Genomic DNA, 14,192 nt, shown 5'->3' with positions numbered 1-14,192 from the left:
TCATAGAGTAATGAAATCAAGTCTGACCTGCTTAGTCATGTGAACTTGCCTTGTTGTTGCCTTTCTTTTTCTCTCCTTAATCTCACAAACAGATCTCTGTTGTGAAGGTCTTCACCCGTGTCAGTACACACTAGAAAAGTTCTACCTGCAGCAGGGTGGCCACGTGGGCACAGTCCCAGTGTACCTGAACAAAAAGAGTAGATCCAGCCATGGTAGCCGGGGTTGGCCGCTACGTGCTGACCACCAGACAAAAACACAGGTCTAACATCAAGCCTGCAGGTCTGGATCTACAAAGTACCCAGCCAGACTTCAAATAGGGACCAAAGACAACAGGCTGGGTTTAAACGCATCTCCCACACAAAAAGAAGAAACCCAGCAGTGCCATACCTGTGCTGTTCTTGAGCACAGACAGCTGGGAGGGATGTGATGAGGGCAGTGATGCAGACTACAAATACCTGAGGGACTGCTGATGGTGGAGCCCAAAGCTTTATATGCAGACGGTTGCTGAGATCATTGTCTGATCTATGACAATGAAGTGAATGAGAACTTCACTCTGTTTAAGCAGTGCTGTTGGGCTGAAATCTAGGGCAGAGGGTGGGCACAGCTAAGCAGCTGGTGGCACCCTTCTGAAGCTGAAGAAACTCCCAGAGATGGGGAAGGAGAGCACAACCTGCACTGAGCAGAAAGGGAAATTCTTACCTGAAGGCACAGGTTTGCAAGGAAACTGAGATAAGTTCTTTCAGGAGGACCTTGAAAGCAGAGAGTTTGTCACACCAGCCCCACCTCAGCAGGGAGGGTTTCCACAGCACTTAATGGCAGCTTGCCCTCAGCATCAATGTGGGGCTCCGTGGGCCATAAGATCCCATAAAGAAGCTCTCAGATTTCCAGAGCTTCTTTCTCAAGCCAACTCAGCCTTGAAATTGCTAAGGCCCGTGCCAACTTCAAGCCAGGAAGCCATAAATAAGCTTGTGGTTAAAAGTCTCATTCTTAATGATTACTGCAGTTGGGACAAGAAACAGTAAGCCTCCCTAACAAGGTCTGCCTGGGCCTGTGCTGAGGCTCTGCCTGTTCTCGATATGGATACCAAGAAAGCTGGAGGGTTATTTTGATGGTCTCATTCTTTCAAACGTTTATCAACCTAAATCGTTCAGTTCTCGCTCCCAGCAGACGCTGGGGAGCTGATGGTAAATCATACCATCTCAGGTACTCGAGTAGGCTGTAAATTCACCATATCTGGTGGACTCAAGCTCGTTGTAAATTGTTTTTGTGTTCCTACAGCTTGGCTGGCTGTGGAAAAGACTGCTTGTGATGTGCTGCCTTGTTTGCAGCCATGCTGGAATGCAGACAGCCTCTCAGCACCTATTTCTCACGTAGTCCTCGTGTGGAATAGCCCCTTTCAAGTGTTAGGATTCTTGTCTGCCATATCCTCTTTAAAGAAAAAATAAAAACATTGTAGGTCAAGAGCGGCGTCAAATGGGACTTCAATCTTCTCTCCATCAGAATTCCACCCTGGAGCAGCTCTGTGAGTGTTAGCTTCCTAAAATACTCCATTGCAGCTATGATTTAGACTGCCTTGCCTTCAGTAATGTAAAAATAAATCTCAGCTCCATGAGATGAGATCTTAGCTCTGAGAAGGAATAAATTTTTTCACCTACAAAGAGTGAAATGAGAACAGGTGCTTGGATATATATATGGATGTATGAGTCTGCTGGCTTAAAAATAAGCATGCAGGCGGATTAAGACAATCCTCTCCGCTGCATTTCTGGTTACAAAGTAAGGCTATACAATATTCAGCAGCCAGCATCCCACATCAATTAAAGTTTCCTGGTTTTCGGACTGAGAAGCAATTATTCCACACATAGCCGTCATAAAGTAGTAGTGACAGAAAATATTTTACTTCAGAATATTTTATAAACTGTATTAAACTTCTCATGAAAGGAAAATTGATCAGCATTTTCAAAGGCTGAAAAGTTCTATTGGAAAGTGTCTTCTTTTCTTGCAACACACGGGAGCTAAGGAGTTCACTCAGCAGTCCTCCTTCTGCCTCCTGAATTTCTTCCAAGGTGACTGTGTATATTGCAGAATCCCATTCAACTGATGCAGCCCCATTACTTTGAGGCTAGCAGCCTTTCAGATGAATGTGGAATTATGGACTCTGTTGCCACCAAAGGAGTGACTTCACACACACACAGGTTTCGGTTCTAACAGTAATGCAGCTAGCTCCTGCAGTAATTAATAGCAGCAAGGTGACGATAGCACAGAAAGATGGCTTCTGCAGAAGCAGTGGTGATTTTGGATGCTTGGAGAACACTGTTCTCTCCTTTTTCTTCCCCTATGCTCAGTTCAGGAATGCTGGAGAACTGCATCCATAAAGCAGGCGAGAGCAGTGGTAACAGAGCCACTTGCTGAGCCTCATTTGAACAGACTGGCATCTCCTGGCCATTTCATTCCTCATTGGCTACAGCTTTTCACTTTGTTCCCCTTCAGCATTGCAGCTGTGTTCCTTCTGCCCATCCAACCACATTTCGGGCTGCTACTGTTACTTTTTCCATCACTACATCCCTTAATGTATTTAAAAACCATTTGGATGTGGTGCTCAGGGACACGATTTATTGGAGGGTTGTTACTTAAGGTAGGTTGTGGTTGGACTCGATGATCTTTAAGGTCCTTTTAGGACTTTTCCAACCAGAGCAATTCTGTGATTCTGTATGATTCTACATTTGTGAGCAGGCTTTTTGCTGTGATGGACACTGCAGGCCCTGCAGAGCCCAGGGCAGCATGGGCATCTCAGAAGCTGGAGCTGAGCTATTCATTTGAACTCCTCAGTGAAGGGGCACCTAGTGGTGGCATTGTCTTAAAATAGTGCCTTTTTCTGTGCCCCACTCTCCCAAACCTGATATCAAGTGTTAGAAATATAATGCTATCTTTGTCCACACTGTATAAAATCCCTTGGCTGAAACTGTAGAGTAGGTGCAGTCTTTTTCTATTTGCCAGTTGTGAAATATTTTGGTTTCCTTTTGGTCTGCATTTTAACTAGTCCGTCAGTAACCGAATACTTAGTTATCCCTAACACTGCACTGGAAAACAGCATTAATCATTCGTAAGTGAGGACAAATCCAAACCTGGTCTGCAGAAACTGCAATTTCCTCTCTTTCACAGAAAATGCAATAATCTGTCCTGTGTACTGTAATTATTATGAACTAAAGCACAAATCCACCTCTGCTCCCACCCTCCCATACCAGACGTGGGCTCCCGGGGTGGTTTCCCTCTAACCTGCTGTCTGTCCAAGCACCAGATGCCAGTTGCAAACAGCCCTATGAGGGATGTGGCTCCTCAGCTCTGGCAGATCTGCCTCTAAGCTTTTGGAAACAGGGGCTGTGAGAGGGAACTGGTGTCCAGACCACATCTGAGAGAGTAATCAGTTGCACCTGGACTTTGTCATGCTGCGTCCTTGCCTGCTCTTTATAGCTAAGCAGCAAGCAAGGCTTGGGACTGTCATTGCCCTTTCAGACTTCATCAGACTGAGCTCTCAATTTCAAGTGGTCTCGCAATGGTGAAACCTGTACCCCGGGGAGGGAGTGGTGTGTCCTTGAGCTGGAGTGGGTCTATCAATGAAGAGAGGATGAAGATTGCTCTGAAATGCTCAGTGCTCACATCTCTGTGCCCTGTGTGACTTCCCCAGTCCATGGTGGCCGTAATGGGGTCACCTCTTGCCCCCGTGTACCAAGACACAGCAGCAGCAGAGTGTGTCATGGCTCACATGTCAGGACTTCTCTTCCCATTCTTTGGGGAGTCCTTTGAAAATTTTTCTTTTACTGCGGGACATCTGCTTCTATGCGGGAAACGTCCTCACCAAACCTGCTCCGCAGCCACTGCCTTTGAGAAGTCAGCTAAGGATGCTGTCACCCAAAGAAATACCGCTTGGCAGCCAGATTATATGCCATGAACCGTTTCTTCAGGGAATCCATCTTAAACTCATTTTAGGCTAACACAGTCAGAGCCATATATTACGTAAGGGGCCGCTAACCCTTTATATCTGCTAAGTGTGATTGAAACCCATTACTCACAGGCTTCCTCACTACCTGGACAGTTTTATCTGAGAAAACAATCGTTGGGGGAAAAACTCCCTGTGCAGGCAGCCATAGAACACCGCTAATGATCCCAAAGGTTCCTTTACCTTGGCTTTAAACAAGAGCCAGCTGCCAGAGGGAAAAGCACAGAAAATCATCTGATCAAGGGCACTCTCAGATTCTTCTCCAAGATAAACAAATGTTGCCTTAGGACTTTAAAGTATTAACAATATTGGCAGCATTAATGCAGAACTCTGTATCTTTTCTTTGTCAATAAAATGTTTTTTTTTCCTTGATAATGAGACCATGCAATGCATGTTCTTTGTATCTGCGTGCTGTAAAATGGGCAGCATTTAGGCATGAGCAAGCCCTTGGGGAAGGCACAGTGCTTAGGAGTGTGTTCATTTTCTAAATGAGCACTGCAATGTTAACTAAAGATTCACCAGGGCTGGGGAGGAAGGCTGTAAGGAGAGGGGTCAAAGCTGTCCTCCTGGAGCAGAGGGCTGCAGATACTCTGCATAATCTGATTTAACCAACGTGATCAAAATGCTGGCAGAAGCTCTCCATAAGCAAGAACAGAGAGTAGTGTTCTTTTCCCTTCTTTTGCATAGAGTTAGAGTATCATTGGCTCGTTAAGGTTGAAAAGGCTACTAGGATTCTCCAGTCCGACCCCAGCCAATCCCCACAGTGCCCCCTGACTGCATCCCTCACTATCACACCTCCACAATCATCTCTCATTGTGCATTCCCAACAGTACGAAATGCAAGAAGTATCTCTATCTGCTTTTCTGCTTTACTTTCATGCTGGGAAGGCTCACGAGTAGCATCGTTCAGACAGGTGAAAGTAACGGCTACGTTCTTTCTCTTTAGTCTTCATATTAATGAAATGATCTTTCTGCTCGAAAATAGAAATATATATTATTTTCCTTTCTAAAATAAAGGGTTTTTTATCCTCTGTACTAAACTTCTTCCATTACCACCCATTTGTTCTGTAAACTGCAGAAAAAAAGCCCCAAACATCAAAGTACCCTAAGGATAGAGTCAAACCTGCTGATAAAATCAGGCTTATTCTACACAATAGGTGCAGAGATGGTATTGTTATATTTTTGTGTGTAATAATATGGTATGATTCAAAGAAATCTATGTCCAGAAAGAAATAGAAGTGATTTTTCAATAAAATCACATTAATAATGCTTTCCCTGTGCAGGAAAAAAAAAAAAGCCCACATGATTTGTGTTTGAGTCTGATATTCTGGGAGCTGATAACACTGATAGGCTCATTCATTTCTGCAAAGCTCTCAGGAAATGTCTACAGGCTGTATGAATGAGAATTGTTAGCATTCATGAAAGTGCCTGGGTGCTTTGTTGCCAGGAGACCGTAATGAAAGTACAGCAATGCCAGCTCGATGATAGGGATATGGGTTGCTGCATTAATCCCACCTTCTGCAGACACGAGATCTCTATCATTTGCAAACATGAATGCCTGCACAAGGCAGCAGGAATTTCAGGAGGTCATTCTGCTAACCGTCCTGTAGCAATGTAGAACTTTAAAAAGCCTCCAGGCAACAACGGCATGGCCTGCAGCTCTGGAAAATGTCCTCCCTTCCTTCAAATGCAGTTGTATGGGATGCCATGCTTGTGCATGAAGTATCCATGCTGTTCGCTTCCTGCAGAGCCCAGCTGAGGTGACAAGGACTGGTGGCCCTCTGACGTTATATAATTAATATGATGGTCATGTTTTTACAACAAAAGTCAAAGGAGGAACCTGGTAAATTAAGACAAGGCTTTTCTAGATAGGCTTTGCTGTGAGCAGAATTAATGAAAGAGTCACAGGGATGGGGATGTAGTGTTTAGGACTTGGCCTGCATTTGGAGGCTTTTTGTTTCACTCGTGCTGTATTTCCTACTGCTTGCACAGTGGGGAAGATGTAAGGTTCATGTTTGTGCATTCATAAAATGGTAAATTTTGTTGATGGTTTGTCCCATACAGGGCACTTTGTGTTGTCCTGCTGACTTTCAAAGGGATTAACGTCACTTCCCAGTAAGAGTAATGAAATCTAGCAGAGTTCTGTGAGCACAGTTCTTGGCCTTTGCCTCTCATTCAGTGTCATTTGTTTGCATGTGTAACAGGAATATATTGAACTATTAGCAAAGACTTCAGAAAAGTCAGAAATATGTATATTTTTTCAAGCAACAGCTTTTTTTCACTCTGATCTTTCCTCATTAGGCCAGGATTTTCAAGGTGGGGAAAAACTCTGTGAAACAGAGAGAAAAATGTCAGTGTCCTTGAGCTCCGCTGGAATCTCCTACAGGAGACTTCGGGCCAGTTTAGAGGGCTGATTAGTCCAAAGCCTGCTCTCAGCCTTTCTGTTCTTTAATCTTCAAGAAAAGCAGTTTTGGTGAATGGCTCTTCTAAAATGACTCCATATGTCTCTTACAAGGACTCAGTGGAAAGCACGGTTCAGCTGAAGTGATGCTCAGGCTGAGGATATGGGCATCAGTGGGAGCTGCGAGTCCCCATGCTGTGTGCAGTGCCCATTGCCCTGGGAAACTGCCTCTTCTCTCGACAGCTGGACTGCCATTTGTATGGCTTCAGTCGCAGTCATTTTGAAAGCAGCAAACCTACATCTTGGTCTTAATTATTCAAATAGCAGCTTTTCAGCAATGTTCAAATAAATACTAAGGCTTCCCTGACAAAGCAGCACAGAACTTGTGAATGCTGCAGTGAAAGGGAGCTCTGGAGTAGCATACAGAGAGGCTATTTGTACCAGCTCTTTGGAAATTAGACACGGTGAGATGATATTTCCTTATAGCAATCTTGGGAAGCTCATCCGGAGCTGATAGCAATCATCTCCTAAGAAAAAAGTGTGCTAACCTCTGGTAAATATATCTCTTGCAAGAAGAAAAATAATCTCATGAGAGGTACTGCCTGGCTTCAAGGAAAGGAGCCTGAGCAAATGTGCCCGGTGTTTTGGCCTTTCCAGCCAACAAGGCATGAAGACAGGGAGATGAAAAGGCAGATCTTTCCTGTCACATGAGAGCTGCTAGAGGGGAAATGAACTGACCCAAAGCATTGTGTTTGCCCTTGTGTTAGAGGTCTAATCTAAACAGATTCAGGGGGAAACTGAGAAGTGAGATGGTTCCCTGGAAAACCTATGGCACTGTGGAACATGTTATGGATGTAGCTGTAGCTTCTCCCTCAGGGCAAGCTCTTTCTTGCTGTGCCTCTCCATTCCATGCCATGCGGCGGATGTCTTTCCTCAGGGAGACAACTCCAACCTTGCATTGTCTTTGTGATGAGTGGAAGATGGAGCAACCAAGCCAACTACTGTTAGTCAAAGGGACATCTGATAACCAACAGGTAATTTAGGGCTACATTAGAAGCACAGTGTCTGAATATTGTGATCCTTCTTTAGCTTGCAAGAGCTATCATTGTCCAGGTCATCCCTGACACCTGCTAGGCTCCTAAGGATCCTGACTTTAGGTGCAAATCCCTCCTTTCTTTAACTGACTCTATCAGCCATATTAAGACTTGAGGTTCTGCACCAGGAGAAGTGCATCCACCTTGATTTGTATAAGACTGCTCGCTGTGCTGAATTCCATGGTATGATAGGCCATTCACAGACTGCCTGCTACAGAGTTGCCCAGCCACCCTTTTCCTCATGTTTCTCTCCCCATTCCTGGTGCTCACTTTGAACCTCACCCTTCAGTTACATCGCCCTGCTTTGCTATGGGTTCTGGGAATGCAGCATCACCACAAAGGGGTGTTTGGATCCGGAACGGAGCAGCCTGCCTCTCCTTGGCTACCAGCATGCAGGAGCATCCTGATTACTGCGGCTTTTCCATGTGGGATTAGCGACGTGTCTTCCAACTACACGTCTCTACAAGGTGTTTCATTTCAGCCTTTAAATGGTAAATACACCTTAAAATTGCACTGACTTAAATTTCAGTACTTTACTGGCTTAGCGGAATCAATTTCATACACGAGCAGGCAGCTTTTTGTTCAGAGGCAGGACACGTTTCTCTGTAGTACGCCAGACTGGGCAGGTATGTGAGCCAGATGCATGCGTGCTGTGATGCTGTCAGCCTTTTGCTCCTCTTAAGCAAGGGGAGTGATGAGATGGGGGGCAGTAGGGGGATGCTCCTTGGCTTTCCACCATGCCATGCACTTGTTTTTCCCCTTGTGATCACACCATGTGACCTGGGTGTTAAGCTGCAAGCATGTTTGTGAAACCTCTGTTCTCATGTGCTTGTTGGCCTCTGCTCTTACTGTGGTATCTCCTTTCCACTCGTCTTCACCAACCTTTCCTACTTGGGCTGTGAAATCCTTGCACCGAAGGAGCTATGCTGCAACACCGCTACCGCAATGGGCTTTCTGTCTTGTCTGAGTGGGTGCTCTGGACGTTTTATGTGGCAGCATAAATTGTTATTGCCCATAATAATATTACCATATTTATCCCAAGGCAAGCAGGAGAAACATAATTTCTGTACAGCAATCCTTATCATCTGAAAGTATGTGTACAGCAACATCCCATGTACATTTTCTAAATATGCCTTCATCATTGTAGCAGCAGTGATACTTCTCATGGCCAACACAAACGCTGTCATGATGGTTTTTAGTACAGGCAAGTATTACCAAAATGCTCTAGTAGTATTTTATTGTTTATACACAACTTTGCCACTCAAGAAAGTGATATTACTTTAAATAATGGTAGCACAGCTTATCCCTCATATCAAACATAGGAAACCAGAGCAATTGAAATACTTAGAGAATATCCATTTGTATCTTAAGTTTTTCTTCTGTTTGGAGCTCTAGTGAAGAGTGGTGACTTTTTAATGTAATCATTATATGGCAGAGCGGAAATGTTTTCAGAGCTTCCTTGCTGGATCCATAGTTCAGAGAGTTGAAATGCAGCTGGCCTCTCTCCAACAAAATCATTTTGGCTGTGGTTTTAAAATGGACGACTCTTGGTGGAGCTCATGCAGGAGATTGTGGGATCTCAGTGCTCTGGCACTGACCAGCAGTGGTACTTCAGTCAGTGAGGCACTAAGCAGAGGAGTAGGATCAGCACGCTAAGAGCAGTTTTAGCCATTCTTTGTTCTTTTTTCTTTTCTTTTCTTTTTTTTCCTAAGAAGGGAAACATTGGCCACTAGAGGGAGAATAGATTATGCATTTGTTCTGGATGTGCGTGCTTCTCATTCATGTTTAAGACATCGTCTGTATGCAATTACTGACACACAAAGCCTGTTTTTCGTGTTCTGCTTTGTGTGATCCTAATCTAATTTTATCACATTGAAGAAACACAATGAAGTAAAAATTACAAGCTGCAGTTTCATTAGAATACTTCATTTGACTTGATCTGAGTGCAGATTACGGCAGGCATTGCCTAATATCCTTTGCAGATATTATTAAAAAATAATTCATGTGCAAGTTGAAGAATTGCTTGATAACTAAGTAGTTCCTTCTTAGTAAGGGCTATTTCTAAAGGGAGCTAGGACCAGATAACACTGGCAACCTGAAAGGAAAAAATGTTTCCAGTGTTCTGGTGTTTAGCTTCTTGCTACGTTCTCTTCCAAACACTTTTTTTTTCCTGTTGTTTTTAAATATACACCGTTCTCCAAATCTGTTCTTTCTGGGAGAGCTGTTCCATGAACATGTCTGCAGATCTCCATTGCTGCTCATGGACGGTGTGTGAAATCCCTTTTGTGTGGCTGAATGAGGAGGAGTCATTGACAGTCATCTCTAAGGGCTATTGCAGGCTTGGCACCTTGGCACATCATAGAAACATTAAGGTTGGAAAAGATCTCTAAGATTATGTAGTCCCAAGCCCAACCCAACTTCACCATGCCCACTGCCCACGCCCCTCAGAGCCACATCTCTGCTGTTCTGGAACAGCTCCAGGGACGGTGACCCCACTACTCCCTGGGCAGCTGTGCCACTGCCTCACCGCTCTCTGGGAGAAGGAATTGTTCCTAACAACCAACCTGAACATCCCCTGGCACAACGTCAGGCCATCCCCTCTCATCCTATGGCTGTTCCCTGGGAGTGGAGCCCAACCCCACCTCACACAGCCTCCTTTCAGGTCACTGTAGAGAACCGTAAGGTCTCCCCTGAGCCTCCTCTTCTCCAGACTGAACACCCCAATTCCCTCAGCCGCTCCCCATCACACTTGCTGTGTGCTCCAGACCCCTCACAGCTCTGCTGCCCTTCACTGGACACACTCCAGAGCTTCATGAAGACCTGCACTTTGTGGGGGTCTGTCTGCAGCTGAGGCAACTCGGACAGGGATTCTGGAGAGCGCACCAAACTCCATGTATCTGGCTGCCCTTCAAAAGTGGCCATGTCCTGCAGTCCTTCCTTCTTAGCCAGGCAAATCCGGCCTTTGAAGCCGATGGCATGATTAAGTTTATTTTATCTTATAGAGGAAAAAAAAGTGGAGTCAGTTCTATAGATCTCCAGGGGTCCAGCAGGAACTGCAGGTCTGGATGCAAGCAATGGGCTGCTTGTGATGTGCCCCCAGTGGGCTGAATCCCCCCTGACAACCCTACATAGGAACACAGCTTGTATTCATCAGGTCGTGGCTCTTCTCACACCAGTGCTTCCCATGTGTTCCTTTCTTCAGAAAGAAACCGCCTGCCCTTCCCGGCCCCAGGTAGCAATCTGTCATCACACGCCTGCCTCTGTTTGCTATTTATGTTTTTGCCTTCTCTTTTGCCCCTTGAAATTCTCAGCGTGACTCTCCCGCTCTCCCACTGGGCAGCAGACTTGGCTTGCTAATGCTTGCTCCGAGCCTTATTAGAAAGCCGGTTATGTTTATTTTTCATGAGCAAGTATCAGGAAAATGGCTTTTCCAGAGCGCCTAAATATTTCATTCCAATTGAGCGGAATCTGTAGATCCTTTGAAGATGTATGTGTTGTCTTTGAAGTACCTCCTGAAATAGTTTTCTTATGAATATTAGCATATTCAGCAGTTCAGACCTGCTCCGGCTCTCTCCCTGGGGGTTGCAGATAAGGCCTTATCTTCTTCTGAAGGCTGACCCGGACTCAGTCTATTTTTCCACTGATCCTAATCTTAACATTAAATACAACAAGACTTCACATAGAATAGCATATTAGGAAATAAATGTGCTCTATACTAACCGGAGCAATCTGTTTCTCAGTAAAGTTGGCTTATCCAAATCCTCCAAGTGTTTTCTCAGGGAACATTATTGCAAGAATACATTTGTCTGTCTGCCCCTGTAGATATTGATTAAATTTTACTGAAGTCAATACAAGATTGCTCAAAGATTATTTAGAGTTTTACTTCGGGCTTCATATCCATTTATATTTACCTAGGTTCTGTTGTTGCTGTTGTTGTTTGGCTATAATAATAGTAACTTTTAATTTCCACTGGAATTCCAGTAGCTGTTAAAGATGAGGGAGCCAATGGAGAGTGAGATTCATGCAGCTATACTTTGTGTGCAGACTCAGGTGCCATTCATCATTGGTTCTCCTCAGCTCACAGTAGAAGTTGCTCACTAATTCGCATCCCAAGCTGCTGTAGGAAGAGGGAAGGAGAGCTTCTGCCGTGGGAAGGAACAGAAATAGCATCAGAAATACAGAATGAAAGCTTAATTATTACTTTCGGTATGACATCAGCCAACCCTTCTCTGGCCTCCAGGAGAGCTAATCATGCTGTTTAGTCTCTTCCACACATCTGCGGCCTATTGCTCCCCAGGGCAGGGACATGATGGACCCTCTCTTGCTCTAAACCTGGATATTGGGCAGCAACCAGGGCACAGTGCCCCTTGCAGCTTCTCTCTCCTGCTGACGAGGTAAAATGGAGACAAATGGAAGAATTGCTCCTATTTAGAAATGCTATTTCACTGTTGTTGTTTTTGCAGTCTCCATAAGGAAAGCCGTGAGGTGTGCAGCTGTTTCTGACACCAAGCAGTGACACTTCCTAATCTCAGCAGCACCAGCCAGAGACAGTTTGTGTGTTAATGTGCTATGTAAATCCTGGAGTGCCGGAGAGAGAACATCTCAGAACGCAGCATTGTGATAATTCATTAGAAGATATTAGAGCTTTTTGCACCTTGCTCGCTTATCAAGCGCTGTCGTGTTACCTTTTTGACATAACAGATTGTCTCTGTGTTAATTGAGTGATATAACAGAAAACGCAGCAAAGGAGAGAGCTCAGAGGCTGCCACCGTACATGAGCTGTAAATAATAAGAACTTGTTAAGGAAAAATTATCAGAACATCTCCCTATTATACTTAATAAAGAAACAACAAATTGCTGTGTTCTTGGATGGCTGGGAAAAATAATGGATCGAACAATAGACAGACTCATTTCTCTTTCCAACTGTGCAGAAATTAAATGTCAACTACAACCACTTATTCTTCATTTCTGCTTCTATGTACCGTACTTTTTCTTGTCAGGCTCCTTAACTGAAAGTGAAACAAGAGGGGACAAAACCAACCTCATTTCAGAGAAGCCGACAATACATTTGAAATGCTGCAATGTACCCTGTGAAACTCATGAGTGCTCTTCATAATGAGAAAAGTTTCTGTGCAGGACAGAGTTTTCCTGTTGTGTGAGAACATCTCTCCTTTGTGTTATAAAGCGGAAGTTAAGTGCTTTTGTTTTCATGGTTACGACTTGAGGTGGTGATCACATGGCACAGGTGGAAGTGGTCTCCTATCAAATATATCTGGATATAAGCAGTGCATTTGTTTCTCTGTATTTGTGTACCCTATTTGATTATTCCCACGTGAAGTATGTTTAAAATGCTTTGAAACTAAAGGTAGATGGAAAATGCAGCAACAGGAAAATCAATTCGCAGAAGCACTAATGAAGCAATTAGCAGTAGATCGAAGGAGCAGGGAGGCAGACCTGTGGCTTCTTGGTTCAGCTCTGAGCTTTGGCCAGAGCAGTTCTGATTCAGCCCTGGCTCAGCCTAACTGCACTTGACAATGGCACAGTGTATCCAGCAGTCTGAATGGGTGCTTCATCCAGGTTTGATTAATTCTTCCAGATGATGAAACTCAAAAGTTATCTACAAATTATTCCTTCTTTTGTGCACTCCAGGTGAGGGTTTGCTCTTGATGCTCAGTGTGGGAAGCTGAAGGGGGGAATCTCTGCTCCAGGAACCCAAACTCCCAGTGCAAATACATCTTGGTGCAGCCCCCAACACCAGTGATGGGCATAGGGTTCTCAGGAAGGGACAACATGGGAGGGAGGATGGCATTAGCCACCTACATCCAGCTGCTGGCTGAGCCATGAGCAGGTTCTTGGTAGAGGTTTGCTACGTGTGAGAGGAGTTCTGTTCTGCTCTGTTATCATTATTGCAAACAGAGAGGTCAACGTGAGGGCTGGATGCAAGTGAAGATGACTTGAGAGGAATGGACCCACTAAGTGAAAGCTGCACAGGGCTCCTAATTGGTGACAAGGACAGCACTCCACCTGAGCATAGCCACCAGTGGCACCAGGTGCTGCCACTGTCCTCAGCTCTCTTGAGCTGCTGCAGCCCCAGGTGACCATCCCAGGCTGACCCAAATGCACTGCTCTGAGCTCAGCCACCAGCCGCACCCTGCCTGAAGGACAGGCTGAACAACTGATGTCCTTGCTCCCAGCATTTCACTGAAAACTCAAAGGCAACCACTGGAAGGAGCAAGGCGGAAGGTGCCAAAATCCAGAACTGAAAAAAGCTCATTAAAACCCGCAGCGCCAAAGGAGAATTTCAGGCTGACAGCTTGATACTTATTTACATGAAGTTGCCTGCTGAGTCCTGCTGGAAATTGGATAATTCTACTTGTTTAGTGAGGATGCGTGAAACACTCGGTTTCATTTTTAATATAACAAAATCCTTTCTGTTTCAGCCATCGGAGGGCTCCACTTGGATGCTTCATCAGGACAACCTGTGGAGGCTTTTTCAACCTCCATGTGAGCAGAGGGACAGCCACTGCCTGTTGAAATTGGCTGGGACACATGTACATGCCCAAATGTGATGTCAGCTTGGACACAGCTGCAGAAGAAACAAAGCAGCAAGGAACCACGTGCCCGCTGCAGATCTGGCAGAGAACATGAGCTGCTTGCTTTTGTTTCTGCATAGAGTGGGATCAGAGCAAAGGCACACCTGAAAG

At 44.9% G+C, this 14,192-nt stretch overlaps 1 long non-coding RNA gene across 1 annotated transcript; it reads left to right on the top strand.

Moving 5' to 3' along the window:
• Positions 1–6,577: 6,577 nt before the first annotated feature.
• On the top strand, positions 6,578–14,192 carry LOC121110411. The gene is made up of 2 exons (XR_005858826.1): positions 6,578–7,979; positions 13,929–14,192. It is a non-coding gene; the product is annotated as an uncharacterized LOC121110411 (long non-coding RNA).

Source organism: Gallus gallus, chromosome 3, assembly GCF_016699485.2.
Source record: "Gallus gallus isolate bGalGal1 chromosome 3, bGalGal1.mat.broiler.GRCg7b, whole genome shotgun sequence".
NCBI lineage: Eukaryota > Metazoa > Chordata > Aves > Galliformes > Phasianidae > Gallus > Gallus gallus.
The sequence above is the reverse complement of the archived record's forward strand: the minus strand, read 5'-3'. Positions and strand labels throughout refer to the sequence as shown.